This window comes from Enoplosus armatus, chromosome 5, assembly GCF_043641665.1.
Source record: "Enoplosus armatus isolate fEnoArm2 chromosome 5, fEnoArm2.hap1, whole genome shotgun sequence".
Lineage (NCBI taxonomy): Eukaryota > Metazoa > Chordata > Actinopteri > Centrarchiformes > Enoplosidae > Enoplosus > Enoplosus armatus.
Genome location: NC_092184.1, coordinates 25,653,979 through 25,673,913, shown reverse-complemented (window position 1 = coordinate 25,673,913; position 19,935 = coordinate 25,653,979).

Below are 19,935 nucleotides of genomic sequence, written 5' to 3'. Positions count from 1 at the left end.
CCTGAACAGCGATGTATGTGAACATGTATCCCATGATTTAAATTCAGAACCAGATCAGATTCGGGCCGAGGTATTAGTAGCGGTAAGGCAGCTTCACTTGAAACATGTTCTGTAGCAGGTAATGAAGTTCGCTTGAGGTTAGGAGGGAATCTACTTCAGCTGGGAATTTAAGGTGGTTTGAGGTCTGAGGGCTTGTGACAGTTACATTAAAGAGACAGACAGCCCAGATGAACCAGTGCAAACACTCACAACTCATTCTGTTAGTTTCAGCCTGTTTGAAAGACCAGATGGTGTGGAAGGGTGTAGTTGAGGGGAAACCCTGCTAACCTCAGTTTACCCACCTTTCCATTGGAGAGTTTATACAGTTTTAGACTGAGGAAAATATACAGCACGGTAAAAGGTTTCATACTGATGTAATCCTTTCACTAACCCAATTCTTAGGGCTTTGCACTATGAAAGGCAAAATACAAAAAGTTTGAGGGCGCTGCCGAGTACTGGAAAAACCCATATTTACAAGAAACCAGCGTGTGTCCAAAATGCTTTAAATTTCTCTGACAACATAAAATGATATTTGTGATCTGTGTCTACTTTTGTGGTTGTGATACTTTGCAGTAATAACTAACTTTAGTTCATATAAATTACAGTTTTATGTACAGTGCTACGACATACTGCAGGGCAATACATACAAGATGACCACATGTGCATATCTGAAAATCATTGTAGTATCTTTTCAGTAACTGACGGCTTCTGCAACATTTTTACTTCTTAAGACTAAACATATGCTGTTGTCCAGAAATAAATGAAAATATATACATTATATCTAGTACATCATATCTTGTGAAAGCCTCTATGCATCCGATTGATCAAATCTAACATAAAAGGACACACAGATTAGTACACATAGACCTTATCAATGAGTTTCAGATGACACATGGCTACTGGAACACAAATATAATCATATTTTCATTTGTTTTATATGCATTCTTTTTGAATTATGATAATTCACACATATGCGGCTGCCTCCGCTTTTACCCCCTGATGCTATTGATTTGCAATTAGGCTGATGTTCGGATTCATCACCGGTAATAGTTAACAATCAACACTATATCTTGAATTGAAAAGTTGGCCTTTATCTCCGTGACTGATTAAAGGGATCAGCAATCTTATTTAAGCATCGTTCCATAAATATAGCGTCAGTATAGGATCATTAACATACAGCGAGCTGGAGTTGATGCTGCAGTCACTTTATAGCAGAAGAACAGAATCGAGGATATCTCTTCCTGATGCTCGCATCAAAAATGGTGTTTATTCATTCATTAAACAGTTAGTTGATGCTTTTGTATGTATATTTATATATAACATATTCATAGATGTTATTAGCTTATTATTATTGATGCAATAATGTCTGCCTGGTCATAAATGAGCTAATTTTAACTACTTTATATCATGTTGACTAGTTTAATTTAATGTAGAACTACAGTTCATATTTTACAAGCTGTCAGATGAATGTAGGGGAGTAAAAAATATAATATTTGCCTCTGAAATGTAGTGAGGTAGAAGAATAAAGTAAAGTACTCCTGCTGTCACTGACGATTTGAATTAAAGCCGCTGTTTATTTACCACTGCATGGTTCACTCACTTGTGACACTGTGCTCCAGGTGAGGGTTTCACTGTTTTCATGTGCAGTGGGGCGTTTGTGACAGCTGGCATATCTGCAGTACAAACACAGTGAACAAAGACGCAGACATGTATCGGGCTTTAAACAGCAGACTCATCCGTTTAAAAACGATTCCATCGGCTTCAGTCCCAATCATGATGTTTGATATCTTGAGAAAAGGTGATTCAATGATTCCGATTCAGTGTTCTGTGGAATCTTGAGTTTATCCAATATCATGTTTGCATGTCTTGTGTTGGATTTAGGAATACATAGAAGAAGAAGGAAAGTCTACACACGTCTGTGGTGGTTTGGGGGTGTTTCAAGGTGAAGTGAGCTAAGGGCTGTTTCGAAATTTGGGGTTTTTGAAGAAAGGTCTGTTTAGGTGAATTTAAGATCAGAACAACATATCTCTCCCTCTGGCACTGGTTTCCACCTCACTGATCTGTCCCTGCTCCTCCTCCTCCTCCTCCTCCTCCTCTATCTTACTTTCTTTACTTAATTTTGCTTTTTTTCTCCCTCTTCTACTTCAGCGAGTCTTTGCTGTTCTCACCTTAACATCTCTTCGTCTTCAGTGAAGCAGTAAGCAGTCTGTCTGTGTGTGTGTGTGTGTGTGTGTGTGTGTGTGTGTGTGTGTGTGTGTGTGTGTGTGAGTGAGTGTGTGTGTTTATTTGTTTGCCTGGACGGCTGTGTGATCTTTGCTTCATCTGCCTAAATTTGGAGCGCATGAATGTGTTCATGCATGCCTGTGTTTTTAGGGAGCCAGCCTGTTTTGCAAAAATGCCCGAGGATGTGTGTGTGTGTGTGTGTTTGGTCTTTGGGGGCAGAGTGCTGTGTTTTGCCCAGTGGGCGAGTAGTGCCCAGACTGGCACTAACCCTACAGGTAAACTGTAATGCCTAGTGGACACACACACACACACACACCACCACCACCACCACCACCACCAACACAACATACTGATGTGCATTTCAGTGATATGCGTAAGACAATGGAGAGTGTGTGTGTGTGTGTGTGTGTGTGTGTGTGTGTGTGTGTGTGTGTGTGTGTGTGTGTGTAAGAGAGACGGTAACTGAGACAATGAGACGCTTGCTGGCCAACAGTGTCGTTTCTTTGGTAACTCGAGTCTGAGCGAGAGACACCGAGAAAGAAACAGACCTTTAAAAGTGCAGATTTCTCACGAGCAGAGCTGCTGCAGTGTGAAGCTGTTTGGTTACTACCTGCATCACATAGAAGATAAAAGAGAAGGCCAGAGGAGGAAAACACCAGAGACAAATACAGAAAAGGATGAAACAAAATAGAGGCTTAATGTTTAAAACCCAGACAGGAAGTTAATTAACGTGAATCCACCGAACGAGCACAAAACTAATTTGAGCAGCAAACAATGTGCAATTCAAGATTCGAGAGCACGGACAGATTCATGAGCAGGAGCGATCAGGGGCAGAAACACGAGTGTAATCAATGTTTGAGCTGCGTGAGGAAACCGTTTCACTAGTTCTGCATGAACGAGCAGTTTGGCTTCATGCACTTGCTGTTTGTCGCGCTGCGTGCCTCCAGTTTGTGTTCCTGACCTGAAGTGTCTGACTCTCTGTGGTCTGTCACAAGCCTGAAGCTTGCAGGTGTGTTTAGCATTTAGCACAGAATTTGCATACCCATCTCTGATTGGACAGTTATTTTTTCCCATTGCCACTATACTGACACGTGATGAAGCCGTTGGCGTCTCCACGCATCGATTTTCTTAATCAGGTCTCAGTTGCTCATTAAAGTTCTATCACAGAGAATTGGGAGCTGCTGGTTGTGACAATCAGCTTTTCCCCAATTTAGTTTGAAGTGCTTTCATGTAATTGTGTTGGAATAAAAAAACAACCCTTTTGCTCCGGAAGGGAAACCAAACAAGCGTGATTTGTTCCCTCCAGGTTGACGCTCCGGCGCTTCATTTGCAAGTGCAGAATCTTTCTCATGTCCTCAGTTCACACCGCCGGGTAACTTAAGTCCGAGCTGACGCCACCACAAGGTCGTGTGAACGCAATAACTACCCAGACAATAAGTTAACACACTTCAAGGACACGTATCTGTACCATCGACTCCTGACTAACGACTGACTGCAGACTGTGTCACATCGATCGTGTGGAGCAGTTTATACTCCGGCAGAGCAGAGTTATATAAAACCAGATGAGGCAACTCAGCAAACATGATAGCGTCTTCCTGTCTGGCTCTTCATTTGCTCAAAGGTTAGGCCTCGCCCTGAACTCTGTGTGGAGGGACAGCAGGAATTTACTTTGCCTCCATGACTGAAATCACTGACGGCAGCAGTTACATTGGAATGAATGGATTTCGGATCGGACGTTTTGCTGTCTTGGTGTGACGGGGCCATGACAGACAGATCTGAGTGCGACTGAATAATGAAACCTTCCCACAATCACAATTAAGAGGTGTTTTTAAATGAATGTTAGCCATTAGGGCTTTTTCCATCATAGTCCAGGTAGTACATCCAAATAAAAACAGGATGAAAGCATCCAGGGAAGTGAATATTAATAAAGACACCATGTAGGCGTCTAGACAGAAAAGCATGATGCAGCCTTTTATTCAGGGAACTGATTGACACTTTCATTTCATGGAAAACAGTGAATCTGTTGATCCCAAACTCAAGTTTATTATGTCATGTTTTAATTTGAAATTGAAGATGGAGTGCAACTGCTATTTCCTTAAAGGTGAACTAGAGTGGATATATAGAAAGAGGGAGAGAGATCAGATCATCATATCATTTTAAACCATTACTATCTCAGAGAGGGAGCTATTAAAGGTTACAGCAACAAGCCAAGTACCCTGTAGAGAGTGTGTGTGTGTGTGTGTGTGTGTGTGTGAAAGAGAGAGAGAATGTGTGTGTGCATCCCTGTGTTTTGTGATCAGCAGTGTAAATATGAGTGAGAGAGACAGCTGTGTTTGAACAGCCAAGCCCTGAAGCTCGAAGCTCAAAGCACACACACACGCGCACACACACACACACACACACACAGCTGTCACTGCAGCTTTACTTGTGTATCTGTAGAGATCCAACCAGGCAGAGTGAGAGGACAGAGCTGGCATGGCAAGGTGAAACAGAGGAGACACACACACACACACACACACACACACACACACACACACACACACACACACACACACACCACACACACACACACACACACACACACACACACACTTCCTATCTCACCTAGATGCACTCACGCATAGAGGACCATACACTCTAACCTACATACTGATACACAGGCTGACGCACCAACTCACACTCTCCTATATACACTATGCAATGACTTTAAATAGTATAACACACACACACACACACACACACACACACACACACACACACACACACACACACACACACACACACACACACACACACACACACACACACACACACACACACACACACACACACAGCCCATTAATTAACCATGCTTCCATTTTAAAGCCCTGTTAACCCCAGGCCACGCCTATTACTTCAGAACGAGCCACCAGTCAAGTCGTCAGCAGGTCAGATCGTTGAGACTCCACCTCGTCTTCCCTAACGAGGCTCTGTGACCTCGCCGACCCCCCAGAGTTAAGTGCACTCTGGGAGGATGCACAGGTTTCATTTCCCAGGGCGGTCAGCTCATTGATCACCAGGAGGCAGGTAACATCCAATCTGTGAAGGCTGAGCCAACAAAGGAGTCTCTTGCATCTGATGTCTGTCCCTGACACAGATGCATGTCTGCAGAGAGCACAGAGGTGACTGGTGGTCAGGCAGCTTTAACTTTAAACAGCTAAGGCAACTTAAGTGAAGGTTAGACCGAAGACAAAGCTTGGGTTCAGGTTCAGGTTAAAACTTTTGGTCATGAACAAGAACAACCAAGAATGACTGAGAGATAAATAGTTTGAATGGATCTGCAGGGCTGCTTTATTATTACTGAAAGCAAGTCAAGCAAAGATACATCTGAATTGGAAAAGGTTGTAGTCAATGTTAGCCAAGTTAAACAATTTAACGGATAGGTTTTTTATTTTGCTTTATTTATTATTATTTTTTAACCAACAACAACAACTTCCTTCCCACCACGAAACTGTTTATATGACTTGTAAAATGGAATCTGGCTGAACGGTAAGTTTCTGTTCCTCTGAATTACTTCAATTATCCTCATGCTGGATATGATAATCATTTTTGCAAATGCATGATTAATGCAGATCTTAAATTAATGTTTCAGTTATTTATTTACTGTTAAATAGTGTCCATTGTAATGTTATGCAAAGTTCAATTAAATGTGCTTTTCTTTTTTTTCCTGAACAAAACATTAGGTAGCCTCACTGCTAACAGATGCTGCACCTCAGTGGGTGTTAACATGTTCAGGATGTGATGTCCCGTCATCACTGCTAATGAGTTAATGTGTCAACACTGCTGCTGTTGTCCATCGCTCCATTATGTTTCCCAGAAAGTAGTATCTGCTCATGAACGCAGCAGCTCAGTGAACTCATGCAAACTTTAACTCAGCTGATAAAACGGGGCGGCTCAGGACGCAGAGCAGGTAGTCAACAGGTGGATCCTCCTGTCCACGTGTCCACATGTGTCCTTGGGCAAGATATTGAATCCCAAATGGACCCCGATGGTCAGTAACTTGCAGCCATCTTTGAAAAGATGAATGAGCAGCAAATTGTACAGCTCTTTGGATAAAAGTGCAATAAAAATGCTGCCATTTAAAATGTAATCTTTCTCAGGTAAAGCGGATAACGGTCATCCTCAAGATTCATGTTTTGGTAGGTCAAACCGTGTGGGCAGGTCATTTTGTTGGAGTTTCTGAAGGTGAAGCTCCCTGTTTTTTTATTTTTGCAGTCAAACCTTTGTACACATGGGAAGTCTGCGAACATTTCATGTCCTTCAAACTGGGGGAGCAGAAAACGAGCAAGAGAACAAAGAGAAAAATGAAAGTGATGGGAGATGAAAATGAGTATTTTCTCTAACAGCAGATCTGAACTCCCTTGTGACTGTGTTGATTACAGCCTACTGAAAAGACTCATTAAAGCTGAGAGAGGTGCTGCTTCACAATGTGTGTGCTTTGTTAGATGTGTCGTTAACTGCCATCAGAAAGGTCTGATTGAGTTTTACAAAGGCATGATATCAAATACCGCGGGGGCTTGAATCAAAGCACACCTGGAAAAAATGGAACGCTTACACACACATACATACATACATCCTGTAAACTCTATTATTGTCCATTCATCATCATCCCAGCCAATTGTGTTTAGTGCAGAGTGGTAATTGCTATGTGCAGCTGGGAGAGTGAGTCTTAATGTGTGCCTACACTGTCGCTAAAACACTTAGTGGAGATACACTCTGTGTGTGTGTGTGTCCAGAGATATAGGGGAGGGAGTGTGTGTGAGTGTGTGTGTGAGTGTGAGAGAGAGAGACTTTATTAGGCCAATACCAAATATTACAAAGAGGAAATCACAAAAACACACCACCTGAATGTGCTGGAGTCATCTCTATGGGAGGGTGTTCACTCTTCCTAAGTCTTGTTTGTGTGCGTAAAGGAGAAGAGGTGTGTGTGGTTGGGGTGGATAGCGAAGTCTTCGCCGCATGCTGGTGCAGAGGGTGGATACTCATCTTCAATGCATGGCAGGATTTAAGAGAGAGGCTGTTGAACTGAATGTGCGTTTAAGTGCACCATCATTCCTGCAGTCTGTGCTTATTGCTGGTGCTGGCGGGGGGTGCGCTCCGGAAGCCCACACTGCACGGACCGGTCGCTGAGAATCACTGATTTATCTGACGCCAAATCCACACACGATAATTACGCGTAGGTGTACAAAATCATACGGCATGAAAGCAGCCCATAAGCCCATGATACACTGCACTGCTAATGTGCAAATCAATCGTGTTACACGCATTATCGACCGAAGACCGGGGCAGCGACTTACTGTCCTGACTTTTTTTTTAGAGGTAGATTTATAGACATCAAGATGAAGAGCTCTGAATATGTTTCCACACAAAGTGGCAAGAACAATAGAGACAAAACTCCCAAACTCAGGTAATTACGCTCCCTTGCAGTAACAAAAACATGGCATAACAATAACAATATTTATAATTTCAACAGTTCCTTAATATTCAAAATAAATTGTTGGCTCTTTACTTGGATTATTCGAAGTGGTTGTGCTCCTGAAGTCCACACAAAATCATGACTGAAACAACCGTTACTGCCGATGAAAAGCCAAACCATACAATGAAAACAATACCAATAAAAACAATGAGCTGAAAACAATAAGGCCTATTTAATGTAGGTATCTGCGTGTGTGTGGGTCTGAATGCGCTGTGGTAATTACCCAGAGCTTTGATACAGTCCACTTGTACACACACTCACAGTCCGACACATAGGGCTTTTCATGTTGCTGTTAGCTTGTTTAAAGCCATTGTTCCTCTGCTAGTCTAATTAGACTGGAGGCTTTAGAAATGTGAAGTGGGCCACTGAGGAGAACCGGCTGGCTAGCAGGCAGGGTGAACGAGAGGCCAGCACAGAATGATGTGGTGTCCTCATTGTCCTTAAAAACTTCAGATTGTGCTGCTGCGGTTAAACACAGTAACCCACGAAGCCCCCGCACGTTTATGCTACTCAACAATAAAACCAAGATTCATCACTCTAGTATGAAGTGACCATCAGTTTTACTCACTGACACTTCTGCTAAGTTACAAAATGCTTCAGAATATGTACCAAAATGTGTTTGGATAGTTGTGACAGTGTTGACGGTCAAGGCATCAATGACCCACAGATATTAGTAGGTAGGTATGACTACATGATAACTGAGGGAAGACACAGACTTCACTAAGGTGTGGACACATTTAACAACACTGCAAACAGTAGATCATCTAACAAAGCAGGAGATGTACACTGGACAACTTATTAAAGGCATGGACACACTGGGCCTTTTAACCAACAGAAATGCACAGATATGAGGCTGTTAATCAAAGACAGGCACACGCCAGGGCTTTTAATGAAGGTATGGAAGAGGCTATTCATCAAAGGTATGGGCACACTGGGTCTCTTTTATTAAAAAGGTGCTGATGCCTGCTGCAATGTAAACACAGACACATTACAGGCTCTTTGTCAAAGGTGTGGACACATGCTGAGTACGACAGTAAAAGTGTGGACACACACAAGGCCAATTAATGCTGCCATCATGCTGAAATAGAAAAGTTCACTCATCTTTGGAGGTTTTTTTTAATTGAACATGACACTATTTGAAATCTCTTCGATGGTGTTTTCAGTCTGAATGAGTTCTTTGTACAGTAGTAGTTACAGTAGTTACAGTAGTCACTGTAAACTGAACATTATTAGCTTCTAGATTGTCCATGTGGACCTAATAAACAGTTGTTGTTGTTGTGTATACACTATAGTACATGTAGTACATTCCTCCCTAATGAAGATGGAGAAAGAGAAAACAACAACAGTGTCAGGGACGGTTCATCAGGTTCAACTGATGCCTCTGTTTACTGGTGTCACTGGTGTCACTGGTGTCGAGTAAACAGAAATCACAGGCGAATGGAGCTCGCTAACTGGTCTTGAGTAAAGGTTACAGACATAACTTACAGCTATTACCGCCATGGAGAGCAGCAGCTCCTACTTTAGGTTTGATATCAAATTCTGTGTTTTACGTCTTTACGCATGTGGCCTTCACAGACAGACTCCAGCGGCTCGATTTATATTTTTCCTGGGCTATTAAGCTCTTAAGTGGCCCACCTTAATAATGTATGACTCCTTAATCAAATCCATTGAGTCCAAATCAAATCTATTCAATCACCGAGGGGAGATGTAGTATGAAAAACAAACATTTTAAAGGCCCTGAAACACAAAGGATCAAGCATTAAGATTCACTTTGGTTTTCTTTAAACAAACTGCATGTATTCACATCTCTGTTTGTATCTAGACTTTATGTTTATCTGCATCTGCAAGTCTTTCAACTCAGGCAGCAGGCGGGCGTGACTCTTCGTGAGTGAAGCTCCTGCCGTCGGCGTCCCAACGATGACGCCTCTTTGATTAATTGGACGCATCTGCACTCGTTACGTTTTGCCACACGTTTATTCAGGTTTCCCTTTAATTTGTCATCCGTCTGCGTGTCTCAAAGAAAAAGCACCAGGCGCTGGTGAAGGATTACAGCTTAAACAAATAAATAAATAAAACAAAGTCAGACACCTAAAGCAAAATTTAAATGCACAACTGTGTTTAATATTAATGTGATTATTCTATTGTGGCTTTGATCCTTTTTCCTACTTGTCTGTCTTCCTCTCTATCAGACCTTCTATTAATCTGCCTGTGTGTCAATTTTTTGCTTACCTGCTGTCCATCTGTCTACCTGCGTGTGTGTGTGTGTGTGTGTGTGTGTGTGTGTGTGTGTGTGTGTGTGTGTGTGTGTGTGTGTGTGTGTGTGTGTGTGTGTGTGTGTGTGTGTGTGTGTGTGTGTGTAGGTATGTGGGACACTGAACATACGCTCAATGAACAGAGCACACACACACACAGTGCTGTTCGGGGAAGGTCAGTCTGGCTGTGCTTGGACATTGGACGGTGGCTGACAGGTGTCACACAGCACCAGCTAACACACCTTTTTTTGTTCTCACTCTGTCAGCTTGATGACACCCCCCCCCCCCCCCCCGACCTCACAAAAACAAAGATGCAGACAGACACAAGCACAGAAACACACAAATACACAGAGACTGACACACAGATATGTGAAGCACACACAAAGACATACACAGAAGTGCACACATACACAGTACTGTGGTGTTTATCAGGTATCACTGTTTGTCTGCTGGTGCGTGTGATGTGTTTGCAAATGGCCGCCCCATTAAGAACAGATCACTTGCTGGTATTTTATCTTTCTTGGATGACGGTGGAATAGACGGAGGTCATTAAAACTCTGGTTAACGATCACAGCAGGAACACCTTGATATTCAGGATTTGGGATCAGGCTCTCTTAAGCACCTTAAATATTCTTATTTTTTATCATAAAGTGCCTTAAATAAACATATTTATTTTGGTCAAAACAACCCTGGATTATTCTAGCATTACATAAAATACATAAACACTCTTAGAAATATGTCAAAACACTGTAAATATTCCCAACATTACATTAAACAGTAACTTCAGTGTGCTTAATGTCAAAACATCGGTTTCCTTACTGCTTCCCCAACACAATTAAACAACCCTGTCTCCTAGAAAACACGTCAGTATATTACTTTACTAACGGTTTTCATAATTACGTTGTGGTGACAAACGTAATCGCCGCCTGGATCACGTTCAGAGACAACGTTTCTCTGACTGAATGAAGCACTACATTTATGTGGTGAGGCGGTTGGGGCAGATGGGGGGGATACAAAGCGCAGGACTGTGACACCAGAATCCACCAGTTTGTGTCCTGACTCCTGTCTGTGGTTTGGTTTAGGCAACAAAAGCACTTTGGTTAAGTTTGTGGAAAGGTCGTGATTAACCCTAAAACAAACTGAAGCATTTTATATGTAAATCTGCAGATATATATATAGAATATATATCTATATTAGCAATGAAATCTGCACAATCTGCACTTCTACCACAATGTTCCAAGCTGAGTTTGATCTATTTCCACACATTTATGCATAAAACTACACGTCTACATTGAACAGTGACAGAAACAATGAAGCTGAGGCTTCAGACTTGAAATCAACCGCTCTGCCTGAGATAGTCACACAAAAAACACATGCATATATGTACTATATGTACTATATTGTGTTGTCCTCTGTCCTCACTATACGTGGAGGTGCACAGCTATGCAACGAGCTAAATACACTATCAATAAATGTAGACATCAGATTGCCTTTGAGAGTTTTTACTGGAAGAAATTGTGAAACTGTGAAAACGGTATTGGACAACAAATTCAATGATGGTGATTGCAAATAGGAAAAAAATGAAATTCCATTCATTAAAAGTTTATATTGTAACAAAGGAGTTAGTGCAGTAACAAGAAAACTGGATTCCAGCTGATTAAAACATAAACACACAGGGATGTTTCTGAGATGGATGATGTTGCCTCGCTGTTGCTCTGAGCTGCAGGGAACTGAAACAAAGACAGAGCTACAGGATCTCAGGTGAGGTCTGAAGATAAAGATTTCATTTGATAAAAGAAGTCAATAAAAGATGTCCATCAGTATTTTCCTGGAAACGGATCGGACTAAATGCTGGATGTAACAGTGTCAGTTAAGCTGCTATGGACCTGCGCCAGTAGTGGGTGCTATTAGCAAACAGAACATCCATCTGAAACCAACTGCTGTTTACACTATATGTCTCCTACATCAGCTCATTCTGCCTGCATATATGAACCGTATGTTCACTAGTGTAAATGAGTGTCCTTGAAAGGAGAAGAAAGCCTTTAGGGATCTGTAGGCGTACGAAAGTAATCAACAACCTGTAAGATTATGTTTATGCAGGCCCAATGGACACAGAGACTGGTCTGTAATTAAAATGCCATTTTAGAAATCCCCAGAACAGCCACCACATCTCACCAAAGTATCCTTGGGTAACACTAAACACTGATCAGAATCATCATGTAACAACACAGCTTGCAAATCAAATGCTTTTCAGCATCTGACTCTTTGTTTCCTCCACCGCCCTTGAACGAAGAAAGAAGACAAAAGAAGAGAAGAAGATGCAGAGATAAAAATAGGGCGTGTGCAGTGAGCTGTCAGTTATGGAGATGTAGTTCAGCTGGATACATCAGGCCAGGTGTTGTTACAGGCCTGGAGCCAGCGGCATGGACCTGTATCTCTCTCTCTCTGTATCTTTGTATCTGTATCTCTCTCTCTGTATCTTTGTATCTGTATCTCTCTCTCTCTCTCTCTGTATCTTTGTATCTGTATCTCTCTCTCTCTCTCTCTGTATCTCTGTATCTGTATCTCTCTCTCTCTCTGTATCTCTCTGTATCTCTCTCTCTGTATCTTTGTATCTGTATCTCTCTCTCTCTCTCTGTATCGCTGTATCTCTCTGTATCTTTGTATCTCTCTCTCTGTATCTTTGTATCTCTGTATCTCTCTGTATCTTTGTATCTCTCTCTCTGTATCTTTGTATCTGTATCTCTCTCTCTGTATCTTTGTATCTGTATCTCTCTCTCTCTGTATCTCTGTATCGCTGTATCTCTGTATCTCTCTGTATCTCTCTCTCTGTATCTTTGTATCTGTATCTCTCTCTCTGTATCTTTGTATCTGTATCTCTCTCTCTCTGTATCTCTGTATCGCTGTATCTCTGTATCTCTCTGTCTCTCTCTCTCTGTATCTCTCTCTCTCTCTGTTTGTGCTGACTGAGAGGAAAAGTTCTCACTTAAACAACAATGAGGAAGCCCAGAAGGGCTGACCTTCCACTGACGGATTAACACACAACATCAACAATAATGGCCCGCTGGCATACACACACAGAGATTAGCAAAAACTATATTCACACACACACACACACACACACACACACACACACACACACACACACACCTTTCTCCTTCACCTCCAGCCTATCATCATCACAACAACAATTCATGAGGTACTGTAGGAGAACATAAAGAGGATTTAAGGGGGGGAGAGAGAGAGAGAGAGAGAGAGAGAGAGAGAGAGAGAGAGAGAGAGAGAGAGAGAGAGAGAGAGAGAGAGAGAGAGAGGGGGAGGGAGACCTTCACTGGCAACACTGGAAACATTGGTCTTTGCTTTAATGCCAATTATCAAAAGCTGCACAGTTCAAGTTAAAAAATGGGGAGAGAAAAAAGAAAAGAGGACCATTTCCAAATCCCTCCATACCCACTAAGGATGGATTTATCTTTCTGTAATAACAAGTAGGCTGCACTTCCTCTAATATGGCAGCTGCAGAGATACTGTATGGAAAAAGGCCCCACCTCCCGTTCGACGGGGCTAACCACTGCACCACCGTGCCGCCCCAAACTGTGATAGTGATTGCAAAACGATGGGCACTACGGTGCTGCTCCAACAGCCTCCGTGCTTCTGGTTTCTTTCTTTCTTTCCACCTGATTTTGGAACCCACTGCATTGATTTGCTCCCATTCAGACACAAGACCATTCCAACACAGCTGGTGGTGATTAGGTCCGGCTCACAGTCGGTGCTCCAGTTCATCCCAAAAGACTCTGTGCAGACCGGTCAAGTTCTTTCACCAAACTGGGAAAACCATTTCTTTATGGGGCTGCTTTGTGCACAGAGACACTGTCATGTTGAAACAGGAAACAGCACTCCATCATTGTATGCTGTAGCATTAATATTCCCCTTCATTGGAACTAAGAGGGCCTTACCCAAACCAGGAAGATCTGGCAAAACCAGAAGTATGTGGATTTACAGAGGAAGTTCAGAATATAAACTGCATTGATCAATAAAGTTATCATCAGGTTCTGGACAAACTGAGCTCACTTGTCAGTATGTAGTGCTAGAAACCAGGTAACTGAATACAGGGATCACTGAAATGTGTCCATTGTTACATATTTCCTCCACACATTCGGTTATTTGGTGCAAAGCCACCATGGAAAGACACTGTAAGTGCAGGTGCTGATGTGAAAAAAGGACGAGGAAGCTGGATTAACAAGTGTGTTGTTGTTGCTGGAGTAAATCAGTATTGATGCACACTCAAAAAGGGTTTTATAGTCCACGTCTTGAGATGATCCTCGAGGTGTCCGACCAACAGCCGTGCGTAGCTCCTCCGTTTCCTCAGTGCTTTGATTTGTGGACTCTGACTGTCAAAAACCAGGTTTGCATACTGACATCTCAGTAGAGTTCACACTGGAAAACTAACAAAATCAAGTCCACCCAGAGAAAAGCGTGTTTAGAATTAATTTGTAGCATGGAAGTGGGACAGCAATGGAGCCTCTACCAACAACACGAGGGGTGTTTAACCCTCATCAAGCCGGGACTCTTCTTCTCTGCTCTGTTTGTGAACTGTGACTTCCACAATGTTGTCAAAGGAGCTGCTGCAAAAAGGAAGTGATCATTTGTCAGCCAACACAGACCCGAGCTGTCCATTCATGAAAGATGCAGTGTGGAAGTGTGTCACTAACCCCTGCAACTCAGACAGAGTGTTTCTCTCTGGAGAGACACCTGATTCTGCCACTGCTCACTTATGTAACGTACACAAGGTAGAGGGAATTAATCAGCAGAAAAAAAGAAACACAAAACTGACTTGTGTCTGTATGAGAAGAAAACATGACGTGTACAAGCTTGTTGTTCTGTTGTGATGTTTTGGGCAGCAGGGGATGTCACTCAATGACAACAACAGCTGCTCTGCCGAGGTGTCCTTGAGCAAAACTCTGAGGATAATAACTAAGGCAGCAATGTGACAGCAGTTTTTCTACTTCATTTGCTGAATGTAGTCTAATTTCACTCAGGATTTGCTGATGTGGTGCAAACAAGCCTTGTAAAGACAGTCCTCTACCGCTGACTGCAAGCACAAACTGTATGTCCATTATTTCAGGATAGTGGTGTCCTGCACACCTAAAAAAAATCTGATTTGCTTCATTAATTTGCTGAGGTCTCTTTTAGAAAAGACATTTGTCTTTATTCAGCCAGCGCTCTGCACGTCACCTTTCCCTGCAGCATAAACACACACACAGTAAGAGAACTGTTATGAATCTTATGAAGCAAACTATAATTTACTCCAGAATATGCACATTTTGTGACCTCAAGTTTCATGTTCAAGCAGCTTTTTCTTTAGAAACTGCTCTTAATCTACAAAAAAACTAAACCGAAGAATAAGAAAAAGGATAAAGAGCCAGATTGAAAATGCTGAGTTGAACATCTTTACACAAACTGATTTTTGTTATGACCATGAGTTTAGTGTAAGAATATAGTGTTAATGGATGAAATGCAACTGCTGGATCTGACATGTATTGAATGCAAACAATAAATAGTACCTTTTGGGGGTCAATCGATCAGATTTAGTCAATATTTTATTATTTTTAAACTATCTTTGTATCACAAAATGTTGTGCTTACTTATACCCCTACTACTGTGCATGGTTACAGGACTGAACATAAGTTATACACTTTCACAATTAATGCATTTATCCATGAGAAGGCCCACAGACGTGGAAATACTGTCTGGGAGATTTCACTCACTGCTCACAGTTATTCCAAAGCACGGCTGTCTGATCTGTTCATTATGGGGACATAGTGAGCGCTCTTCCCTCTGCAAACCTTAACCGAATCTGGGCCTGAATCCCTGCGAGCTGCAGGACTGCAGTTCAGCTGCTGAACTCTGACTGGGCCGTGGAGAGGCAGAGATAAAAGAGAATCTCCCTACAGGGTCGAATACAGGATCAAAGAAGAAAGAAAACAAGAATCTTTCTTGAAAATCTCAAAAACAAATGGAAGCTTGGTCAGCTTATCAAGAGTTTAGAAACTTCTGGTAAATGTTAACATGGGTTTTGAACAGGTTTACACCGTTATGGTTAAGGTCTGGCTATGTTTAGTTAACTAGTAAAGCTAGTTTTAGGAAATGACAAAGAACAACATGACTGTTTGTGTGTCTTCTTCAGATGCAGTGGAAATGCAAACGTGAGGAAAAGGTAGTTGTCGTTCATGATTCAGTTATTGAGTTTAATTCCTGGGACTTTAATCTGGTGACCAATCACATCTCAAACTCCGCACCTGTCTTTAGTCTGATCCGGTCGGCTCTAAACATTCATCTCCCCACCGTCTGCGTGGCAGAAGTCAGAAGAACGTGTCGAGAAGTGTAGATTGAAAATAATCACGAGGCTTGTTTCTCAACAGACGGATGTGCTGTGAAGATATGGAGACGAGAATACTTTGAGCAAAGGAGGGAACACATCTTGATAATAAATAGTTTCATTGCTCTATTGTTCTTCCAAGAGCCGTGAAATCAAAACCGAGAGAATACAATACCTGCGCTAATAGCAGACTTCACAAATGTATTGTCTCATTGCGTTTATTAAACCCTCCTTTATTTTTCTACCGCTTCTCCCTTTCTCTCTCTCTCTGCTCTATTCATTCATTTATTCATCCCCTGTGGTTTCTGTTCTAAGCGAGTGGAGATGATCGCTTTCTATACGCTTTAGGTCTCTGAGCGTTGGTTCCCATTAGCAGCCAGCTAAAATCTGTTACAGACTGAGAGGCTTTTGTTCAGCGCCTCCTATCAGCACGCAAAACCCTCTAAAGCTTTGCGGCAAAGAGGCTTCTCTAATGTGGCTACATGATGTTGGAAAGAATAAATCTGAATAGATTCAAAATGATGAGAATTGGGAATACAAAAAAATACAAAATATATGTATCACACACAGAGAGATATGAGACAATATGGTTCAGTGAGTTATTCCTGGAGCAACCATTGGTTTCCTCATCTTCTGACAAAATGCTCAAATCATCGCTGATAAACAGCTTTGGAAGCGAAGAAAAGAAGCTTCTTATGTCGAAATATTGAAACTTTTCCAACTTGCATGACAGTGCAAAAAGACTAAAAAACTATTTTGGTGTTTCAGAGTCTCAAAGTTTTTACTGTTTCTGCAAACATGACCGCTTTATGGCAGTCAAGAAGAAGAAGAAGAAGAAGCAGAAGAAGAAGCAGAAGAAGAAGCAGAAGAAGAAGAAGAAGCAGAAGAAGCAGAAGAAGAAGAAGAAGAAGAAGAAGAAGCAGAAGAAGCAGAAGAAGCAGAAGAAGAAGAAGAAGAAGAAGAAGAAGAAGTCGTCTCCTAACGGCTGAGAACTGTTAAGGTTGAAAAGCGCTGTATAAGCCACTTTACCATTCACTACATTATGACATGAGTGCTCAGTATTCATGGGTCAGACCACACCCACATACTAACATACTGGGATATGTACCAACATTCGAATGTGGGCCGTGAAGTTCCTACCCCCCCTTCAAACGGTGCCCTTGCTCCGACCACACCCATCTTCGAACTCAGCCTTCAACTGGATCTCAACTACACACCTGTAGTTTCGTGACACTATCGTGTTGACAAAATCTGTCCACAGACAGACAGACAGACAGACAGACAGACAGACATGTTGATGACAACCGATCAATGATTTGCTGTTGTGAAGCAGCACTAAAGACAAATAAACACACCTAAAGTTTTCACATTCATTCCTACAATCTCTGCCAATGTTTGGTATTTGAAGATTGTTTTGCTTCAATACAAATGAAATATCAGGTTTGACATGACAGCGACAACAATGACAGAAAAGTGTTCGTTAAATGTTTTTTTCACAGGAATCCTTAACAATTCACTCACAAAGGGAGGATGCTCTGGCAGGCGTCTTTAACGCGGCTGAAAAGCCATTCAGTCGGCAATGAGGAGGTTGATTTTGTTGTGCGAATTGAGCAAGTGGCAGTGAAATTGCCGTGTGTGGACATTGTCTGAATGCGCTGATCCTCTCTGGGACTCGGTCCTCCAGCATCCAAACTGTTTACCAACTGAAAAGCAATCACAGCCTTAAAAATGAATGAACCTGTGATGCATTATACATGATGAGAGATGGAGAGACAAAATCCTTCCAAGAAATTGTTATCAGCCAGAAACAGACAGACAGACAGACAGACAGACAGACAGACAGGATGGATGGATGGATGTGATTGTTATTCCCTGAAGATAAAAACACAACTTTCCAACGCTGTTATTTCTTAACAATTACAGCTCGCTACACTCACTTCAATCTTAAAGCCTCTTTAAAGTAAAGGGAAATCAACTTTCTATAGTGGCTCTTCTCACATCTGCTGCCATATTCAGGCAGCTTTCCAAGGCTGTTTCCTGTTGCATTTAGATTTCAGTAATATAAGTAAAATAGTGAGCATTAGTAAGTCTTTACACTCCCATCCCTGTTCACATCCAAGAGGCCATAAACGCTATTAGCCTCTGATGGAACCACCCAACACTATCAGAAGCTATTCACTGTTAGTTTTCATTGCCTATTAAAGCTTTGTTATTGCTTTACAGCTGAGATGACGCCCCGCTCTACTTTACAGCTGCTGCAGAGTCACAGTGTCCTCCTCTCCGCTTTAAGAGGCAGCAGAAATGTCCTTGATACGTTTTGCTGGCAAACAGATCGTCCTCGCTCATCAGGGGGCTAATATGTAGTCAAGTTAGGCCAAGTCAATTTTATTTATATTGCACAGATCACAATTTGCCTCAAAGTGCTTCACAATCTGTACAGCATACAGCACCCTTTGTCCTTAGACCCTCCATGTGCCAATACAAAGTAATAGACAGGTAGGCACGAGGACCCCCATGCACCCACCTTTATGTATCATACACATTTGTACTGTATATGGAGCCCAGCCATATTTATAACATCGAGGACACACAGCAACCTGTCAGAGACACACACAGAAGATCAACATGCGTGTCACACCTTCTTTATGTATTCTGTCAGTATGAATACACACACACACACACACACACACACACACACACACACACACACACACACACACACACACACACACACACACACACACACACACACACACACACACACAGCTGTCTGTCTATTTGCGTGTTTACAGAGAGTTTGTGTTCACCACTAACCTTTCTAACCAGTGGGAGGTTCAGTAGGTGAGAGGCATGTGTGTGTGTGTGTGTGTGCGTGCGTGCGTGCGTGCGTGCGTGTGTGTGTGTTTGTTGGTCTTGTTAAAGATCCATTTCTAACTCTGGCAGATTCAATATTTATCAAATAGAGACGCAGGTGTTTGACTGCTGGATCTGAAATTACCACAGAGGGATGAGAGAGACAGAGAGACAGAGAGAGAGACAGAGAGACAGAGAGAGACAGAGAGGGAGACAGAGGGAGAGAGAGAGAGACGGAAACAGAGAGAGACAGACAGGCTGAGAGTGAGAGACGGAGACAGAGAGAGACAGACAGGCAGAGAGAGAGAGACGGAGACAGAGAGACAGACAGGCAGAGAGAGACAGACAGGCAGAGAGAGAGAGACGGAGACAGAGAGAGACAGACAGGCAGAGAGAGAGAGACGGAGACAGAGAGAGACAGACAGGCAGAGAGAGAGAGACAGAGACAGAGAGAGACAGACAGGCCGAGAGTGAGAGACGGAGACAGAGAGAGACAGACAGGCAGAGAGAGAGAGACGGAGACAGAGAGATCTCCGTCAGCTCACATCCAGTTTTGAATATCAGCCAGCAGACAGACTCTCATGTGTCTCCTCATCCATCGACGCTTCTGATTCATCAATTCACTAGAATCGGTTTTGTTTCAATGTTTCAGGCGATCAGATCTCGTGCTGCAGGAT